Below are 14,485 nucleotides of genomic sequence, written 5' to 3'. Positions count from 1 at the left end.
GTATTTCCTAGAGTATCTATTATGATACTGAAGAAGCTAATTATTTGTGTTGTAAATGGGTATCAAGGAAAAAAAACATACTGGTTTCTCTAGCCAGGAAAAATGCTTTCTGGTGTAATATATCTCGCTCCAGAACCCTCATTCTAATTGTAACACTAGGATCAAAGAAACAAAGTCACTTTGTGGACCACAGCTAAACTGTGGATATTTTCCCAAAGACATAAGATTTTTATGGCCCGAGCCTCTAGAAAGGAAGCCATGTTTAGGAGCAACCAGCTTTCCTCCCAGCTTTAGGGGGCAGAGTTCCTGAGCCAGAGGACTTACTGTCCAGCTTTGAGAACCTCTCCAGAGTATATGCACTGGGTACTGCTCTTTTTCAAGAGAACCAAATTAAGAGGATGGCAAGAAACAGTAGAAGCACAGAGGAAAGACAACTCTGCATGTGCCTGTGTGAATGTGTGCATCCATGGAGTATTTCCCAGGTAAATACTAGTACTGGGGACATAGGCTAATTGTGTGTCCCACACTGCAAGATGCTAGGGCGTAGTTAACACTGTGGTATACATACAAATCAGGCACTGTCCAAAAGATTTTTTAAAATCTAAAGTCTGAAATGTAAAAATATAAGGTCTCAACCCACTTTTACACTTTTAAAGAGATCCCATACCTGTTTCACTGACTGCCGTTAATTACACTTTTGGATCACAGCTGGTTAAATTGATAGATTTCAGTTTATCTCAGTGAATTTTTAGAATGGAGATTATAGCATTTTTTAATTGGAGAACAGACATTTCCTAAAGTATATGAAAAAAAATTATTCACTGTTGGTTTAAACCAGTATCTTTGTATGAGTGCCAAAGATATATGAACACAGATACTGCCTGTGCAGACCTAAATTTTAGTTTTGTGTACCTGGATCCATATACAAATTTTTTGTGGTTTATAGCATAAAAGCAGAACGTTGTTTCTTTCTTAGTTTTCAACCGGCTCATCTTTTGTTTTTGTTTTTTGTTTTTTTGTTTTTTGTTTTTTGTTTTTGAGATGGAGTCTTGCTTTGTTGCCCAGGCTAGAGTGCAGTGGCACAATCTCTGCTTACTGCAACCTCCACCTCCGGGGTTCAAGTGATTCTTCTGCCTCAGCCTCCTGAGTAGCTGGGACTACAGGCGTGCGCCACCATGCCCGGCTAATTTTTGTATTTTTAGTAGAGATGGGGTTTCACTATGTTGGCCAGGCTGGTCTCGAACTCCTGACCTCGTGATCTGCCCGCCTCAGCCTCCCAAAGTGCTGGGATTACAGGCGTGAGCCGCCGTGCCCGGCCAATTTTCAACTGGCCCATACTTTATAGTGATGGAAAGCACATAAACTACTTATAAATCATTAAAATAGGGTGATAACTGTGATAATAGTGTTTCTTGCATTCTAGAAAATTATTTTATTAACTACATTCAAAACCCAGCATTTCACAGGTTCCATCATTAGAAACAGTATAGTTCTAGTTAACATGATTGGAGAGTTTCAGGGGAAAGGTTTACATTTTCTGAAACTGTATTTGGTATGTGACTCAATGTGGTATTTCAGTCTTGTTAGTCACTTACATGACTGACGTTTGCAAGGACTTATTGCCAAGTAAAATTTGACCAGAGTGCACTGAGAATAGCTACATAAAGGGAAATCTCTCAAAATTCCTTCTGTTCATTTAATTTGGAGCATATTGTTTAAATCATTTTAAACATATGTAAAAAGTTGAAGCATTAAAAAATCTTCAAGAAACAATGAAAAAATAGAAATTAGCAAACATAAGTTTCTTAATGCAAAATTAATAGTGAATAAAAGATAGCCTACATTAAAAGCCAGAGGCTTTGCTATAAATATAAGAGTTTAGAAAAACAGTGTGCTTCAATTAAGGACTAAATTATCAAAACTGCATGTTTGCTTTTTCTTTTCTTTTTCTTTTTTTTTTGAGATGAAGTCTCACTCTGTTGCCCAGGCTGGAGTGCAGTGGTGCGATCTTGGCTCACTGCAACCTCTGCTTCCCAGGTTCAAGCGATTCTCGTGCCTCACCATCCCGAGTAGCTGGGATTACAGGTGCACCACACCATGCCCAGTTAATTTTTGTATTTTTAGTAGAGACAGGGTTTCATCATTTGGCCAGGCTGGTCTCGAGCTCCTGATCTTGAGTGATCCACTCGCCTCGGCCTCGCAAAGTGCTGGGATTATACACATGAGCCACTGTGCCCAGCCTAAAACTATATGTTGATGCTTCTGGTCATTTCCATTATTATCCTTCTTTTGAAATTCAAGTTAGTGCTTTTTAACCAAATAAAAGAAGAACCAGCTCTTGGGATATGTGACTCTGCCTCTGTATAAAGTGACTGGAATTTTGTTAAAACCGTGTTTCCACTTCTGAACCCTGTTACCATTCCCCCTCACAAATCCCCACCCAACACCTGGATTTTAAAGATCCTCCAGTGTCAAGGGAAGCCACAGAGTCTATTAAAGATGCAGTTCTGAACCAATTAATTTTTGTCCTTATAATTTAGAGCATTAAATAGCTAATATATTTAATGGCACTAATTGTTGTTCACGGCTTTCATCATACTTTTAAACAGAATCCAAAGTATTCAAAGGAAAGTAAGCGAAGTTATCCAAAGCCAATTTTGTTTCAGGTGTGTCCCCTGCCCCAAATAGATTTTAGGGCAGAAATAGAAAACTGAGTTTACACAGAACTATTTTTGGAAAAGCTGCACTGGAGTAGATGGATTCTTCTTCAGCATACTTTTTTGTTTGTTTGTTTGAGATGGAGTCTTGCTTTGTCACCCAGGCTGGAGTGCAGTGGTGTGATTTCCACTCACTGCAACCTCCACCTCCCAGCTTCAAGTGATTCTCCTGCCTCAGCCTTCCAAGTAGCTGGGATTACAGGCGTGCGCCACCACAGCTGGCTAATATTTGTATTGTTAGTAGAGACAGGGTTTCACCATGTTGTCCAGGCTTGTCGAACTTCTGACCTCATGTGATCCACCTGCCTCAGCCTCCCAAAGTGCTAGATTATAGGTGTGAACCACTGCGCCCGGCCAGCATGCATTTTAAATAGTGGCTTAGATTTAGTTTTAAATATTTTGGGGTGAAAGGCAGGAACAGTTCTGTTTTTGACATACAGGTTTTCTTTGGGATTGTTTTCATTTTCAAGTATAGATTCATGTCAGAATGGCCAACTTAACGTGGGTTTCTGTATTCCCTGGTGTTGCTCCTAACCTGAACTCATAATCAGTTGCCATACTGAGGCAAGAGCACTCAGGGTGAACATAGTCAAGTTACTTTAAAAGTGATAAAAGTGTTTTTCCATGGTGAAACCTTCAGTATTTGGCTGAATGTAAAGTATGTTGAAGTGGTATATTGATGGTAAGTTGTTAATCACTAACCTTGTTTGCACTTTTGTACACCACTGCTTGCACTAGGATCTTGGTGTGAATTTTCAATTGTTTTACAGTGTATACAGATTATTAAGGATAATTTATATAAAGATGTTTCTGTTTAACTTTGTGTGTTTTACAACAAAGAGCTATAATAGATGGTTAAACGTTTTTGAATTGTGTTTATATGTTAGTTTGATTATGTTCTATTATCTTTTCACCTGCCATGAATTTGAGTGTTAGGAAGGGAAAAATAAAATACTAATCTGGTCTTGAAGAACTCTAGTGTCAAGTTCCATTTTTATTATTCAACCATAATTTTCATTTTGTTCGTTAGAAATTTCTTGGACTTTGAAAATTGCAAAGATTGTAGAACTTTTTCTTAGTGCAAGGATTCTAAGGTAACTTTGCTCAAGTACCAAGGCCTAATTTGCATGGTAAAACTGAAAACAACTTACGAACAAACTGAAGTAGTACACAATGTCGACTCAGTTGAAATGTGAAAAATAAGACAACCATTTTATCTATATTAAGTTTCTCTAGTATGCACAGAATCTCCTGGAGAGCTTTAACACACACACACACACACACACACACACACACACACACACACGCTTAAAAAAATTCCTACCAGAGATTGTGATTCACTAGATCTGGGGGTGGAAGTGGGAGGCAGGAATCTGACTCTTTAACAAGCCTCTCAGTTTTTTTCTTTTCTTTTTTACATACTCTCTCTCTTTTTTTTTCTTTCTTCTCTCTCTCTCTCCCTCCCTCTTTCTCTCTTTTCTTTTGTTTTGAGATGAAGTTTCGCTCTTGTTGCCCAGGCTGGAGTGCAGTGGCACGATCTTGGCTCACTGCAACGTCCGCCTCCCAGGTTCAAGTGATTCTCCTGCCTCAGCTTCCTGAGTAGCTGGGACTACAGGCACGTGCCACCACGCCCAGCTAATTTTTATATTTTTAGTAGAGACAGGGTTTCACCATGTTGGCCAGGATGGTCTCGATCTCTTGACCTCGTGATCCACCCACCTCGGCCTCCCAAAGTCCAAAGTGCTAGGATTACAGGCGTGAGCCATCACATCCGGCTTTTTTTTTTTTTCTTTTTTTTTTTTTTGAGATGGAGTTTTGCTCTTGTTGCCCAGGCTGGAGTGTAGTGGCGCCATCTCTGCTCACTGCAACCTCTGCCTCCCAGCTTCAAGTGGTTCTCCTATCTCAGCCTCCTGAGTAGCTGGGATTATAAGCACATGCCACCATGCTCGGCTAATTTTTTGTATTTTTAGTAGAGACGGGGTTTCACCATGTTGGCCAGGCTGGTCTTGAACTCCTGACTTCAGGTGATCTGCCCTCCTTGGCCTCCCAAAGTGCTGAGATTACAGGCATGAGCCACTGCACCCAGCCTTCTTTTTCTTTTCTTTTTTTTTCCTTTCCTTCCCTTTCCCCTTCCTTTCCCTTTCTTCCCTTTCTTTCTTTTTTTTTTTTTTTTTGTGGGGACAGTGTCTCATTATGTTGCCCAGGCTGGTCTTGAACTCCTGGCTGAAGGTATCCTCCCACTTTAGCCTCCCAAAGTGCTGGGATTACAGGCATCAGCCACCACACCTGACCTCTCAGCTTTTTCTGATGCTGAAGTCTAAATTTTTCATTTGGGAGAAATATTGATATAACAATACTGCTAATAATAAATGATCCTTAGCCAATCAGTGAAACAAAAAAGAAGTAATGATTTTGGTAAGGATTATCAAGTTAGAGATTTAAATCTAAATATAAAACCTTTCTATAGCCATGCCTTTAACCTTCCCACTAACAATGTACAGCAATGACAACAAGCTTTGTGCTAGCTCTTCAGTATAATCCATCACAACTCTATTACAGTTGGGCCTATCAGAATATTTACCTATGGAGCCGGGCACGGTGGCTCACGCCTTGTAATCCCAGCACTTTGGGAAGCCGAGGTGGGTGGATCAGCTGAGGTCGGGAGTTCGAGACCAGCCTGACCAACATGGAGAAACCCCATCTCTACTACAGATTCAAAATTAGCCAGGCATGGTGGCACATGCCTGTAATCCCAGCTACTCAGGAGGCTGAGGCAGGAGAATTGCTTGAACCCGGGAGGTGGAGGTTGCAGTGAACCGAGATCGCGCCATTGCACTCCACCCTGGGCAACAAGAGTGAAACTCCATCTCCAAAAAAAAAATAAATAAATATTTGAATTGAAACTAACAAGTAGAGGCTGGGAGCAATGGCTCATACCTGCAATCCCAGCACTTTGGGAGGCCGAGGCAGGAGGACTGCTTGAGGCCAGGAGTTCGAGATCAGCCTTGGCAACATAGCAAGACCCTGCTTCTATAAAAAAAATTAGCTGGGCATAGTGACACATACCTGTAGTCCTATTCAGAAGCTGAGGTGGGAGGACTGCTTGAGCCCAGGAGTTCGAGGCTGCAGTAAGCCGTGATTGTGCCACTGCACTCTAGCCTGGGCAACACAGTGAGACCCTGTCTCAAAAAAAAAGAAAAAAGAAACTAACAAGTAGATAGAAATAGTGAATGCACTGAAGGGACCAATGCTTAAAAAAAATTTGTGGGTCCAGGCACAGTGGCTCACACCTGTAATCCCAGCACTTTGGGAGGCTAAGGCAGGTGGATCACCTGAAGTCAGGAGTTTGAGACCAGCCTGACCAACATGGTGAAACCCCATCTCTACTAAAAATACAAAAATTAGCCAGGTGTGGTGGCACGCGCCTGTAATCTCAGCTACTTGGGAGGCTGAGGCAGGAGAATCACTTGAACCCCGGGGGCAGAGGTTGCAGTGAGCCAAGATCACGCCACTGCACTCCAGCCTGGGTGACAGAGAGAAACTCTGTCTCAAAAAAAAAAAAAAAAAAAAAAAGATCTCTGGGCATAGTGGCTCACACCTGTGATCCCAGCACTTTTGGGAAGCCAAGGCAGGCGGATCCTTGCTTGAGTCCAAGAGTTTGAGACCAGCCTGGGCAACATAGCAAGATCTCATCTCTACAAAGAACACAAAAATTAGCTGGGCATGGTAACATGTACCTGTAGTCTTAGCTACTCCAGAGGCTGAGTTGGGAGGATCACTTGAACCCAGGGAGGTCAAGGCCACAATGAATGGTGATTGTGCCATTGCACTCCAGCCTGGGAGACAGAGTGAGACCCTCTCTCAAAAAAAAAAAAAAAAAAAAAAAGAATAAAGAAAATAAGGTCCAGTTAATTTAGCTCATTTTATTGAATTTAGATACACACATAATTTCAACTAGACTATCTGATGTTTGTATCAACTAGACTATCCAACATTTGTAACTAATAGTGTACAAGTAATGTAGGTGTCACAGCTCCCAGCAGAGTTGAAAGGCACTTTGTTGGGAATAGGGAAAATTCCTAGGAAACAATGGAAATGAAGCCCTCTGGGTGGTGACCACCATCCTCCTAATTGAAAGGTGGGGACAAAAGTTTAGTAGCCTGTTGATTAAAAACAAAGATTCTAAAACAAAACAAAGATCCTAAAATAGGCTCTATTTCTGCAGAGTCCCTTATACAGGGTTCAACTGGGGGTTTAGTTAATTGACAAAAGTCAAGACCTATGTTTATAAAGCCTCTTAATTTATTTAAAATTAGACATTAAGGCTCAACACTTTTCTTGCTACTACTTAGTAAACAAATTAAGCCTTGCCTTGGAATGTGGATTTTTATTCTGGGGGCAATATGGAGAACAATTTGAAATTTTTTTTTTTTTTTTTTCCCAAGACAGACTCTGTCACCCAGGCTGGACTGCAGCTGCAATCATAGCTGCAATCATAGCTAACTGTGGCCTCAACCTCCTGGAGTAAAGGGATCAGCCCACCTCAACTTCCTAAATAGCTGGGACTGCAGGCACACACACCACATCTGGTTAATATTTTTATTTTTTTTTTGTTGAGACAGGGTCTCGCTATGTCGCCCAGGCTGGTTTCAAACTCCTAGCCCCAAGCAGTCCTCCTGCCTTGGCCTCCCAAAGTGCTAGAATTACAGCATGAGCCATGGCACCTGGCCTAAGATGTGTATTAAAGTCACTGTGACTTCAGTGATGGCAATATACTACTACAAACAAGCTGATAATGTTATAAAAAGAAACTGAATAGTTTTTTTGCTTGATTGTATTGAAGAGGTTTGGGATAATGGGTAATAGATTCCTTTAGTCAAAAAACTTTGCATGAAGCATGTCATATGGATGTCATGGGGAAAGATCACTGGAGGTTAGGTAAGGATGAAAGAGAGAGAAGCACTTGCTGGGGGATGGGGGGAGGGGGCATAAAACGGAGATTTTTGTTCCCTGGTTTGTGTGTGTGTGTGTACGTTGTTTTTGTTTTTTTGATACAGAGTCTCACTCTGTCGCCCAGGCTGTGGTGTAGTGGTGGGATCTTGACTCCCCGCACCTCTGCTTCCCAGGCTCAAGTGATCTTCCTGCCTCAACCTCCTAAGTAGCTGAGACTATAGGTGTACACCACCATGCCTGGCTAATTTTTGTATTTTTAGTAGAGACGGGGTTTTGCCCTGTTGGCCAGGCTGGTCTTGAACTCCTGACTTAAGTGATCTACCTGCCTTGGCCTCCCAGAGTGCTGGGATTACAGGTGTGAGCCACTGTGCCCTACCTATTCCCTGGTTTCTTGAGCTAAAAGGAACTTATTTATTCATTTTTTGAGACGGTCTTGCTCTGTCACCTAGGCTGGAGTGCAGTGGTGCAACCTTGGCTTGCTGCATCCTGGGCCCAAGCAATTCTTGTGCCTCAGCCTCCCAAGTAGCTGGGACTACAGGCGTGCACCACCACAACCGGCTAATTTTTGAACTTTTTTTTTTTTTTTTTTTTTAAGTAGAGTTGGGGGTTTCACTATGTTGGCCAAGCTGGTCTCGAACTTCTGACCTCAAGCGATCCACCTGCCTCAGCCTCCCAGAGTGCTGGGATTACAGGCGTGAGCCACCATGCCCAGCCTGTTCCCTGGTTTTTTGAATTAAAAGGAATTTAGGCTGGGTGCGGTGGCTCACGCCTGTAATCCCAGCACTTTGGGAGGCCGAGGCGGGCGGATCACGAGGTCAGGAGATCAAGACCATCCTGGCTAACACGGTGAAACCCCATCTCTACTAAAACTACAAAAAAATTAACCGGGCATAGTGGCGGGCGCCTGTAGTCCCAGCTACTCGGGAGGCTGAGACAGGAGAATGGCGTGAACCCGGGAGGCGGAGCTTGCAGTGAGCCAAGATCGCGCCACTGCACTCCAGCCTGGGTGACAGAGTGAGACTCTGTCTCAAAAAAAAAAAAAAAAAAAAAAGGAATTTAATGCAAAAGTTGATGGTATTGTAGTCTTGTTTCATATGCGATTAGTAACATCTCAGAAGCTGGAGAGATGGTAAACATTACAAAGTAACAGCACCATTCTTGGGGTTCTCTCCAAGCCCCTGGGTTTGAGTTGAAGTCACTAGGTCCACCTCCTGATTTACTAATCAGAAACCAAACCAGATTGATTGCAGTCTGGAGAGAAGCAAGTTGACTTTCTTCCATTCCAGGGACTTCAGTTTTGAGAACTGAGAGTCCAGGAGCCCCTCTTTGGGTGATGGACAGAACAGGTGAGTTCTAGCCCCTTCTGGGTCCCAGAGAGGAAAAGTAGGTGGGAGCTTGTTTGTGACTGGGGGCTCCATTGTATGAGAACACAACTCTTACAGTTACTGAAGGAAACCATGTAATGATTTCTTTCCTGACTGCCTGGCAGCAGATGGCAAGGGCATGAAGCTATTTAGAGAACACGCTGAGTTTTTTTCCCACCCCAACTTCTATTTAGGGCCAGGCTCAGAATCATGAGTCCCTTGAATCCTCTGGCAGTCGGGTGGCAGTGGAGCCCCTCTTGGATTTACTCAATCTGCCTTCCTCCTTGGAAAAGTGATATCTTGACCCTTCTGATGACCTGGGACTGGGTGGCCTTTTTGCCCACTCCTTATGACAGTGCTGGGCTGGACAAAATAAGGGGCAAGGTCCCTACTCACAAGATTGTCTCTTTTCCCTCTTTCTCTCACACACAAAACCTTACATAAGGGAAATGATTGGTTATCACCAGGGACTTAACCAATTGTGCTGAAGTGTTAGATTCTGGCTTGGGTGCTTGGTCTCACTTTCTGTCTGCCTGCCTTTTAGTCAGCCACTCAGCAGGCACTTCCTGAACACCTGCCTGCTGGTGGCTGGCATGGCATAAAGAAAATGTGCAGAGATCTGCCCAAGACAGAATGGAAGGCAAAAGGAGAAGGCTTCCACACATTATGGAGGAGGTTTATAGAAAGGGGGCACCAGAGCTGAATCTCGGAGTACAAACTGGTTTAGTGGAGAAGGGGCAAGAGGGGATATTCCAAGCAGAGAGACCAGCAAAGACAAAGGTGTGGAGGCAGGAAAGAGCACACAATGACTTGGGAGCTAGTAGAGCTCAGTGCCTGAAGAGGTGTCATGTGGAGAGTGTCCTAGAAGGAGGTGAGAGTGGAGGGTAAGACCACAGAGCATGAGGCCTGAACTATCTAACACCAATTCCAACACCAACAATTTTATGACATATGGCCATGTTTTCCAAGCCAAGGTAGAAGCCAGTGATCCCCCGGGATAGTCTGCTTATGGGGCCATCAGATCAGGACAGACTATTTGAAGTTGAGACCATCTGGACAGACATGTGTCCTTAAAATGCCAAAATGACTGTTGAGCATGTGTACCAAAATGTGTGGTACTGATGATGGGGAAGATTAAACACAAGATGAAGCTGTTGAAACAGCAGGCACTGCTGCCTACGCACAAAAAGCCTGGCTGGGCCCTGGGGGTGGAGATGGGGACTCACTGTAGAGACAGCTAGGAGCGGGGAGCCGAGACAGCACCCCTCCCCTCTCTGACACTTCTCTGACACTCTGACCTCCGCCAGGTGCAGTGGTTCATGCCTGTATTCCCAGCACTTTGGGAGGCTGAGGCAGCAGGATCGCTCGAGTCCATGAGGTCAAGGCTGTGGTGAGTTATGATTGCACCACTGCACTCCAGCCTGGACAACAGAGTGAGATCAGTCTCAAAAAAAAAAAAAAAAAAAAAAAAAAAAAAGAAGGCCAGGCACAGTGGCTCATGCCTGTAATCCCAGCACTCTGGGAGGCTGAGGCGGGTGGATCACTTGAGGTGAGGAGTTCAACACCAGCCTGGCCAACATGGTGAGACCCTGTCTCTATTAAAATACAAAAATTAGCTGGGCATGATGTCACATGCCTGTAGTCCCAGCTACTTGGGAGGCTGAGACAGGAGAATGGCTTGAACCTGGGAAGTGGAAGTTGCAGTGAGCTGAGATCACGCCATTGCTCTCCAGCCTGGGTGACAGAGCAAGACTCCGTCTTAAAAAAAAAAGAAAGAAAGAAAAAGAAGAAGGCTGGGTGCAGTGGCTCACACATGTAACCCCAGCACTTTGGGAGGCCAAATTTGGGGGAGCACTTGAAGCCAGAAGTTCAAGACCAGCCTGGGCAACATAGCAAGACTTCATCTCTACCAAAAAAAAAAAAAAAAAAAAAAAAAGCTGGGCATAGTGATGCATACCTGTGGTCCCAGCTACTGAGAAGGCTGAGGCAGGAGGATTACTTGAGCCTGAGAGGTAGAGGCTGCAGTGAGCCATGGTCATGCCAGTTCACTCCAGCCTGGGCAACAAAGCAAGACCCTGTCTCAAAAAAACATAAAGCAAAACAAAAAAACCTCTGACCTGGGACTGTCTTTGCCTGAACAGCGAAGCAGTATGGTGGTTTCATCCATTAAGCAGAAGTGTAATGGATGGAGAAGGGAGAATACCCTGTGTTTTAATCCCCTAGGAAAGTACTGAACTTGAAAAATCAAGTGGGCAGAGTAGCTTAACTGTCATGAAATAGTCCAAAGACTGCCCAGTGAAAGTGAATTGGACTTCATCTATGACTCCAGGACTCAAGAGGACCTGTGAATAGAAATGTCAGGTGTCAAAGAGACATTACAATTGAATTTAAGAGAGACCTTTTTAACACAGCTGTGGGTTGCCTTTCAAATGATGGGCTGTTGTTGGAATTCAAACAGTCTCTCCTAGAGAGGGGAACTCCATGGGATAGTGATTGGATGAAATGAGCTCTCACACTCTCCCCAAACTCAGAGGTCCTACAAACCACATGAGGCTTTTCAGATGAGGGCCATGAAGGAGTTAAAATTGATGGGGGAAGTTAGTGCCAATCCCATGCCCTTTCTTGACTGGATGGAAGTATTCCTGGAGGGGAGAGGAATCCCTAAGATTTACTCTCTTCTTGAGAGTCCCCTCTGATCCCCGATGCCTCTACGGGGGCATGTCTACTTCTCCTGTGACATTGGCTCACTTGAGACTCTTTTTTTTTTGGGGACAGGGTCTCACTCTGCCACCCAGGCTGGGGTACAGTGGTATGATCACAGCTCACTGCAGCCTCCTGGACTCAGGCTATCCTCCCACCTCAGCTTCCTGAGTAGCTGGGACTACAGATGCCCACCACCACACCCAGCTAATTTTGTATCTTTTTGTGGAGATGGGGTTTCGCCAGGTTGCCCAGGCTTCACTTGTGACTCTTACCTGGATGTGGCAGAGATAAGGCCCATCCATCAGACCTCCCTCCCAAGCCTCCTAGGATGCTACTTCAGTAAGGAATGGGCATGAATATTCCAGCTGGCATTTAGGGAGCAATGCTTTGATACCAAGCAACAGACACTAGAACCAGGCAGGCTCCCAGAGTCCCAAAATAGCAGTTCAGAGTATCCACAGGTGAAAGTTTATTTTGCTGAGTCACTTTTCCTCCTTGGCTTCTGCAAACCCTTGGTTGTTCTTCTGAGTTTCATGTTAATCACAACATTCAATCCCTAGCAATGGAATGTTCCTTTTTTGCAAAAGGGGTGAGGTGAGGGCACAGGAGGGATGTCCTATTCAACTACCTCTAGCCTCTCGGGTTACAAGCTTTCAGGTGTGAAGGATGATCACAGAGCTGACAAGGGGCCTGAGTAACCCACAAGGCTGGGGAGCTGCGTGGTTTTTTGGCCCAGGCAGCTGACTGTCAGATGTGTGACTGAAGCGGCTTCTCTGACCATCAGCTGTTTGCAACCAGCTCCCATCTAGGGGCTGCACCGGGCCAGTCCCTAGAGTGGAACTGACCCCAGACCAACGTTGGGCTTAGGGAGGCCCGTGAAAACTTGTAAACAAACAGGGTTTACCGGCTCAGAATCCGGGAAGTGAGAGTTGGTAAACAAATCCCTCTGGCCTCCTTGCCTCTGGTCAGTCAGCAAGTCTGTGAGTGCTCTCCTGTACCACTGTGTCCTGCCCTCCTCTAACACCTTTTGTGGCTCCTCATTTTGTCCACTTCATACCCATGTCCTCTTTGAGCCTCTCAGCCACCCTGCATGGTGGGCCCAGCAGGAGCTCTCATCCTTATTAACAAATGAGGAAACTAAGGGCCAGAATGCAGGTCAATAATTTTCCATTACCCCAAGGACAACAAAATTCCATTTCTAGCAGCTTCCTCTTTCGTGGTGGATTCATGGATAAATTCTCTAGACTTGAATGGCCACATGTTGCTTAATGTTCATTGAGAATGGAGGGAAGTGGCCGGGAGCGGTGGCTCATGCCTGTAATCCCAGCACTTTGGGAGGCTGAGGTGGGCGGATCACCTGAGGTCAGGAGTTCGAGAATGGAGGGAAGAATAAGGGGGACCACCCACTAAATACAAACCTCTAGACCCGAGGCAACCCACTTGAGCATTATCCCAAAGACAGAGGCCTCCATCCCTATCAGGGAGGCCTAGGCCCCCTTCCAAGCCTGAGGAGGGATGCCTCCTCTTCTCTTCCAGTGCCTCTAGGCCCTGCTCCATGCTTCACCCTGTCACTATCCCAGCCCGACCTGGCATCTCACCCCATGACCACGCCCATGACTAATCCTGTGCTCCTAATGGCAGACTCACCTGGTGACAGATGAGTCAGCCGCCACAATGGTGTTCTGATGGTGCAAAGGTGACAAGCTGAGTGGATAAAGCTTCTTCCTTCTCTCCTCTGCCCAAGTCGTGTATGGAGGCTCACCCAGCCCCATCTGCCAGCTAGCCCCACCTCACCCAGCTGGCCTCAAGTTAAAGGGCCCTGGTGAGATAGGAGAATAGGGAATTAGGGTCACCAAGGGTCAAGGCATAAGCAAAAGAACAGCAGGTGCAGCCACTTCTAGGCAAGATTAGGCAGCATACAGGCCTCATCCTCATTCCTGTGATAACAAGGCAGAAATTTCCACTTCAGCCTCTGATTGACCACGGGCCAAGTATCCACTTCAGCCTCTGATTAATTGCTGGCCAATCTGTCATAGGGTGTAACCAACTGGAGGCCTCTAAAGGGTACCTAGGAGTGTTACCAAATTCTTTTTTTGTTTTTGAGACAGAATCTTGTCCTATCACCCAGGCTGGATTGCAGTGGCTTGATCTCCACTCACTGCAAACTCTGCCTCCTGGGTTCAAGCAATCCTCCCATCTCAGCCTCCAGAGTAGCTGGGACCACAGGCACACCACCATGCTCAACTAATTTTTTCTTTCTTTCTTTCTCTCTCTTTTTTTTTTTTTTTTTGCAATTTTATAACTTTATTTGATCTGACGATCAGCAATTAGTTCTCATCCACATTGACTGTCTGTAGATTTTTGAAAGTGGTAACAGGTACATAGGTAACCAAAGTATATAGCTTATTTGGTGAATCTTCATCCTCATTACGTTTTCTGGACAGCCGCACACGGATTCGGTATGGCACATTCCTTATTCCTTTGGCCCAGACAGCTTTGTTGAGCCTGGTGTCAATGCGCACATCTGGAGTTCCCATCTCCTTCATGGCAAATTTCCGAATCTCTTTGAGTGCCCGAGGTGCACGCTTCTTGAAGCCCACTCCATGGATGCGCTTGTGAATGTTGATGGTGTATTCTCGGGTTACCACTTCGTTGATGGCAGAACGGCCCTTTTTCTTCTCGCCACCCTTCTTTGCGGGAGCCATTCTGCAGCGTCCAAGTTGGAAAGGATCTTTTTTTTTTTTTAGT

General features: G+C 44.9%; 1 pseudogene; it reads right to left on the bottom strand.

Annotated features, from left to right (window-relative positions):
- Positions 1-14,010: 14,010 nt before the first annotated feature.
- On the bottom strand, positions 14,011-14,485 carry LOC744983 (ribosomal protein L31 pseudogene; annotated as a pseudogene).

The sequence above is a fragment of the Pan troglodytes genome, chromosome 4 (genome assembly GCF_028858775.2).
Source record: "Pan troglodytes isolate AG18354 chromosome 4, NHGRI_mPanTro3-v2.0_pri, whole genome shotgun sequence".
Taxonomy (NCBI): Eukaryota; Metazoa; Chordata; class Mammalia; order Primates; family Hominidae; genus Pan; species Pan troglodytes.
This window is presented reverse-complemented; position numbering and strand designations above follow the sequence as displayed.